This window comes from Vicugna pacos, unplaced genomic scaffold (genome assembly GCF_048564905.1).
Source record: "Vicugna pacos unplaced genomic scaffold, VicPac4 scaffold_19, whole genome shotgun sequence".
NCBI lineage: Eukaryota > Metazoa > Chordata > Mammalia > Artiodactyla > Camelidae > Vicugna > Vicugna pacos.
Genome location: NW_027328740.1, coordinates 14,847,752 through 14,855,271, shown reverse-complemented (window position 1 = coordinate 14,855,271; position 7,520 = coordinate 14,847,752).

The window sequence follows — 7,520 nt, the reverse complement described above, 5'->3', positions numbered from 1 at the left end:
CACAGCACGTGAGCAAGAATGTTTGTTGTGGATCTCAGGGATTATACTCACATACCATAATGAAACCATGAGAAAACACAACATTGTTATCCAAAATCAAGTCTTTGTCAGTATTGCATTTCCATTGCAAAACAGTTAAGAAATCTAGGAGTTCTGAGATTTTACCATGCTGAGAATTTTACAAACCAAGCATGTTCATTTCTTACAGATGGTGTCGGGGAAATGAGACTATTGGTCAGAGACAGTGAACTTTATCACTCACAGTAAGAGCAGCCAGTTTTAAATTTGTATCCATTCACTAATCTCAGATGAATACACAGAGTGAAATTTTGATGCCTACAGAAGCAATGGGCTGTTAACATGAAGAATGTTTAAGCATGGTAAAACACTAATTTTATTAGTATCTTTATGTATAATCTATTAGAATCACATATTTATTAGTATCTTTACGTAGGATAAGTATATCATGATCCAAGTTTTACTTGCTGCAAAAACAGCCATGAAAAATGACATGGGAAAATATGATCATTGATTTTCCATTTTTACTTCCGCTTTTATTTGCATATAATTGGCATAAAACACTGTGTAAGTTTAAGTGCACAGGATAGTGATTTGATTTATAAGTATCAAGAAATAAATATCATAGCAACTTTAGGGGGAATTCATTGTCTCATTTAGATACAGTTTTAAAGAAATACAATTTGTATTTTGGTTGTGATGAGAAACCTTATGTTCTACTCTCTTAACAACATTCATATAGAACATAAAACAGTATTAAGTGTAATTTTCATGTTACTACAGGGCATCCCTAGAACACGATTATTTTACGGCTGGAGGTTTGTAGCTTTTGAGTGCATTAATCAAATTCTCCTTTCCCCATCCCTGACTCTGTTAACTACAAATCTGATTTTTTTTCTATAAGTGTGTTTGTTTGTTTTTGAAGTGTACTTTAATCTATAACTCTGTGTTAGTTTCTCTTACATAACATACTGTTTACTATATTTAATACATTTCAAACTGATCACAAGAATAAATCTAGTTATCATATGTTGCTATTTAAATATATTTCATTGTTTTTGACTACACCCCACACAGTACATTATTCTCCCTGACTCATTTAATTTGCAACTGTAAAATTTTCTCTCTTAATTATCCTCAACTCTTTGTTTTTCTTCACCACATTTCCCTCCTTCTTGTGAGCAACATGTTTCTTTCTATATCTATAACTCCTTTTCTGTTTTGTTATGTTCATTTGTTTAAATACCAAATATGAGTAAAACCATTGTGCATTTGTCATTCTCTGTCTCACTTATTTCACATATCATATTACCCTCTTGATCTACCCATTTGTTGCAAATGACAAGAACTTATTCTCTTTAGAGCTGACTAATAACCCATTGTATTTTCATCTGTGTGTGTGCATATATATAAATATACATATATATATGTTTCAGGTGTGTATATATATATTAATATAGATAATTCTGTAGTTAATAGATGGGTAGATATATATACTATAAACACACATCTTCTTTATCCATCATCCATTAATGAGCAATTATTTTGCTTCTATAGCCTGGCTATTGTAAATAATGTCACAGAGAATATAGGGTTGAATTTATCTTTTCTGATTTGTGTTTTTATTTTCTTGGTATAATTATGTAGATATGGAAATATTGATTCATATTTCATTTTTAATTTTTAGATAAAACCCCATTCTGTTTTCCACAGTGGCTGCACAAGTTTACATTCACTCAAGTAGTGCAGCAGGGTGCTTTTACTTACATCCTCACCAATATTTATATTTGTTAACTTTTTGATCATAGTCATTCTGACAGGAGTGACATAATATCTCATTGTGTTTTGGACTTGCTTTTTTCTGATGGTTAGTGATGTTGACCATTTTCATTTGCCTGTTGATTACCTTTCCCCCACTGTATATTCATTTTTTTGTTATATACCTAATGACCATAACTGTCTGATTTCATTTTTAGGCATTCTGTTGAGTTCCATTTTTCTATTTGTTCTGTGCCACTACCATATTCATTACTGTAGCTTTGTATTATAGTTTAAAATCAGGGACAGTGATACATCCTCTTTGTTCTTTGTCAAAGTTCTTTGTGTTTTAGTTTGTTCGTTTCCTTTTCTTTTCTTTGTTTTTAGTGATTTCAACTCTTTTGTGTTTACATGTAAATTTAATAATTATTTTTTGTAAGTGTCTGAAAATGCCATTTGTATTTTGATAGGCACTGAATTTAATTTGTGTATTTTCTTGTCTTGTACTGTCATTTAAATAATATTTTCTTCCTCATCTATGAACAAAGTATATCCTTTTACCTGTTTGCATCATTTTCAATTTCTTTTATACATCTTTTATAGTTTTCTGAGTACAGGTCTTTTACCGCCTTAGTTGGATAGATTTCTTGATTTTTTTTTATAATTCAACTGTAAATGAGACAGTTCCCTCACTTTCTCTATCTGTTAGCTTGTTGTTAGTGTGTAGAAATGCAAGATTTATGTATGTTAATTTTACATTCTGAAATTTTACCAAATGCTTTGAATAGCCCTTGTAGTGTTGTGGCGTCTCCTTTAGGATTTCAGTTTAAAGTATTTCATCTGCAAACACATTCTTTTATTCCTTTTCAGAAATAGCTATATTTAATTTACTTTTATTTTGGATAGCTATGGCTAGAATTTCCCATACGATACTGAATATCAGTGGTAAGAGTGATCATTCTTGCCTTCTTCCTTCTCATACAGCAGATGATTTCAGCTTTAAATCAGTGAGTGTCATGTTAGATGAGTTCTTGTCATATGCGACTTTAAATGTGTTGAGGTATGTTTCCTCATACCCATTTTGAGGAGAAATATAATCATAAATAGATACTGAATTTGTCAAAACATTTTATAACCCTTTTGAGGTGACCATATAATTTTTATTTTTCAATTTGTTAGTTTGGTGTATCATATTGATTAATTTGTGGGTAATGAATCACTTTTGTATGCCTGGGATAAAAGGGACTTAATCATACTGCACACTCCTTTTAATGTATTGTTTACTTTGCTAAAATTTTTTGATGATTTTTGCATGTATGCTTATCATTAGTATTTAAACTGTAATTTTATGAGGTATTTGATCCTGTTTTAGTAGTAGTGTGATACAGAAATGAGGGGTAGGAAGCCGTTCTTCCTCTGCAAATTTTTGGAATTCTCTTAGATGTATTCATGATAGCTCTTCTCTAAAAGTTTGGCAGAAGTCACCTGTGAACCTGTTTAGGCCTGGAATTTTACTTCTTGGGAGATTTTGTTTAATTACTTATTCAATTTCATTAGTGATAATCTGTTAATATTTTCTATTTCTCATTCCATTCTGGAGATTCCGTCTTTCTAAGAAATTGTCTATTTCTTCTAGGGATTCCATTTTAATTGGCATATAATTTGTTGTATCATCTTATGATCCTTTGTGTTACTTTGAAATAAGCTGTAACTTCTCATTTATTTTGGAGCTTTTTAATCTGTACTCAATTTTTGCTCATGAGTCTCGTTAAAGTTTATCAGTTTTATTTATCTTTCAAAGGCCATTATATAGTTTGTTTAGATGTTTCTATTTTTAATCTTTATTTTATGTATTTATGTTCCTACTTTTCAGCTGTCTTTCTTTCTACTAACAAGTTTGTTTATTATTTTGCTACATCTTTTCTTTGTAAGATTATGTTATGAGAGAGGTGTTTCTTATTTGTATAAGTGTATTGTTTAGCTATAAGCATCCATATTAATACTGCTTTTGCCATATCACATGGACTTTGTTTTTCTTGTTATATTTCTTTATGTATTTTTTCTTTGATTTATGCAGCAATTCATTGGTTGTTAAATATTGTATGATTTATCCTCCACACTTTACAATTTTTCTCAGGTTTTCTTCTTTTAGTAAATTTCTGTTCTCTGAGAATCTGTATGTTTCTTCACAAAACAAGGAGAAAAATAATAAAATTTATACTATATTCTGCAAGATCCAAATTTTCTAAAGTTATCTTTGAAAAATAAACAAAGCTGTGGACATTGTCCTCCCTGACTTTAGAACATAATACAAAGCTACAGTAATCAAAACATCAAAATAAATCACTAAAAGAGTCACATAGATCAATGGAACAAAATAAAGAGTCCTAAAATAAACCCACACACATAAGGTCAATTAGTCTACAATGCAGGGGGCAAGAGTATAGAATGGAAAAAAGGCAGTCTCTTCAAAAAGTAGTTCTGGGAAAACTGGACATTACATGTAAAAGGTAGATGTAAGAGCACTTCCTTACATAGTATACAAAATAAAACAGAAATGGATTAATTTCTTAAATGTAAAACCAGAAACTGTTCAATTTCTGAACAAGAACAGGACCAGAAATGCTTTTGTAATAAATCATAGCAATATTTATTTTTGATGTATCTCCTAAGTTAAAAAAATGAAAACTAACAATAACCATTTTTAATTATAGTGAGGAAAAAATAGATGTACAATGTGATACAGTGATTCCACTTCTTATATAAGTGTGAAATGCAAAATCTTTTGCAGAGCAAAGGAAACCTTCAGCAAGACTTATGACAACACATAGAATGGAAGGAAGAGTTTCAGACTGTGAAATGAGCAAGGTGTTAATATCCATAATGTATATATAGCATATTAGATTCATTATTTAAAAATCAAATACCCCAACTTAATAACAGTTGAAGGATCTTCATAGAAATTTTTCAAAACAGACATATGGATGATTTTCATGCACATAAAAAGAAACATAACATTGCTATTCGTTAGGAAAACAAATCAAAACCAGAATGAAGTATAATCCCACAGCATCCAAAATGGCTAATAAAAATTCTTCAAATGACAAACATTAATATGAATGTTGATAAAATGGAACCCAAGTACACTGTTGGTGGAAATATAAATTGATGCATCCACTATTATAAAAGTGTGGACAGTGCAAAGAAAACTAGAAATAGAAACATTATATGTTGCAGCAATTCCAGTTTTTGTTATAAATCTGAAAAAAATGAAAACATTATTTTTAAAGGGTATATTACCCCCAATGTCCTTAACATCATCATTTATAATAGCCAAGGTTAGAAGCACAAATCAACTGCCCATCAATAGATGATTGGCTGAAGTAGATATGCGATATAGATAACATAATAAATACTTAGTCATTGTCATATCAAAAAATAAAATTCTACCATTTGGTACAATGTGACTGGACCCAGATATTCTTTCACATAGCAAAATAAGTCATACAGAGAAAAACAATCTACGTTACCACTTTCATGAGGAATCTAAATATATAAGAGAAATAATCATAAAAAAAACAGAAACAGAATCACATATATAAGTTTAGTGTACAAAGTAGTGGTTTCCACTGGGGACACGGAAGGAGGATGGTGAAGACAGAAATATGCAAGCTACTACTTACAAATTATAGAAACAACAGTGCTATATTTACAGCACAGAAAAATATTTTCATAATTTAACTGATTTTAAAGAGATTATAGGCATATATTATACTAAAATGTGCATGCATGTGGGAAAAACTTTGAAGAAAAGAACCCAGGAAAATCAAAATATTTTGAAGTACTCTGATATTAAGGGAGCTGATTTGTTCAGTTTCTTTACTGTTCTTATAATGTCCTTAGTAGAATTTAAGCTTTTAAATGAACAAGTTAATACTTTGGAAAAAGTGACTTAAGTTTAAACTATTTCTGTCTCTCCCCTTAAATCTACAGTCAGTGAAACTTTCACATCTGAACAAAATAACTACAACACAGAACAATACTCCAGAACACCTGTGTGAAGCTGAAGTTTGGTGGGCTAAAGCACATAAAGGTGGCTGACCTGAGGGAAGAGCAGAGTTGGTGCCTGTGACCATGGCCGACTTACTAGGGTAACTGAGCCCACAGTTTCAGATTACCCAGTAGAAACAGGGTCTCAGTGGTTCACAGAGATTCAGCCTCCATCTGCACCAGTATCCATGGTCACAGGTAACTAGGAGGGAACCAAAATGCAGACAGAATTTCCAACATTTTGACACTCAGACATTCATGACACTCTCCCTACTTCCCATTCACAGTGGTGGAGACAAGATACCTTGAAACACTGGACATGACAAAGGCACTTGCCTGATTCCAACTACCCACCTGTTTTTACACCTTTCCTCAATGTGTGCGCTGTGTCTTAAGGGATATCAGATAAAAGGAAGGGTTCACCAGCCCAGTGACAAAAGTGGCATTAACTACCAGATTTGTCTAAGAAGTGACAATGTAAGCAATCTTTTATCCAGACAGTAGCGACTGGAAAGTGCCATTTTGAAATATTATCAGAGGTAGCTCAGGTAAGTAAAACCAAATATTGTGCAATATTTCAAACTACCAGAAAACAAAAGCAAGGACTCCAAATCCCAATCTGCTTTTTAGTGTCATCAGAGCAATAAATTACCAGGATCATGACCAATCACAGTAACATTATAGGGCATGCACACACACAGATACACACACACAGACACCAACACAGACACAGACACACATGCACAGGCAAATGTACACACACACACACACACACACACACACAATATCAACCCTGCAGCAAACAATCTTAACATCATGGAATATTGCCGTATAACTAATAGAGAATCCAAAGAGATGTCATACAGACACTCAGTACAAGAAACAAAACTCAGACAGCAGTTTAGTGAGCTCAGGAATAAAATAAATGATGATAAGGTATACATTATCTAAGAGACTGAAACTATGAAACAACCAAACATTATTGGAGGACCAGATGAACTTAATAAATGATATGAAGAATGCAACAGAAAGCATTGAAAGAAGACTGTCTTGTGGAAGTGAGATTTGCAAACTCACCAATACAAAACAAGAAATGATAGGAGAGAGAAGAGATGCATGATATTAAAAAGTGAGGAAATTCTACAATAGCCATCAGAGTTCTTCAGGAAGTGCACATTAGAGTGAAATCCTGGAGGGAGAAGAAATTTAGAAGGCAGCTGATGGTTTATTAAAGTTATAATACTTGATAACTTCCTGAATCTGGGTAAGGAACTGATATACAATTCTGTGAGCCAACAAAACACCAATAAATTTAAGACAATGAGACCTCCTTCAAGATATGTCATATGCAATTTGGGAAGTCAATGCCAGAGTAAAATTTTAACAGCAGCCAAAAAATGGTATGCTAATCTTCATAGGAAACCACATTAGGCTATCAGCAGATTGCTGAGCAGAAAACATACACAAGGGTAATTAAAATGACATTTTCAAAATACTGAAGTAAATCTCTCACCCAAGAATACTCTACCATGCACAGTTATCACTTAGATGTAAAGTGAAAATAAAGTCTTTACCAGACAAAGAAACCTGAATGAGATGTTAAAAAAAAAAAACTGAGACAACATAAAAGAGGTTCAGAAAAGAGCTTTTCTAAGAAAATTAAAATGGCAAATATACATCAAACGTTGATCAAA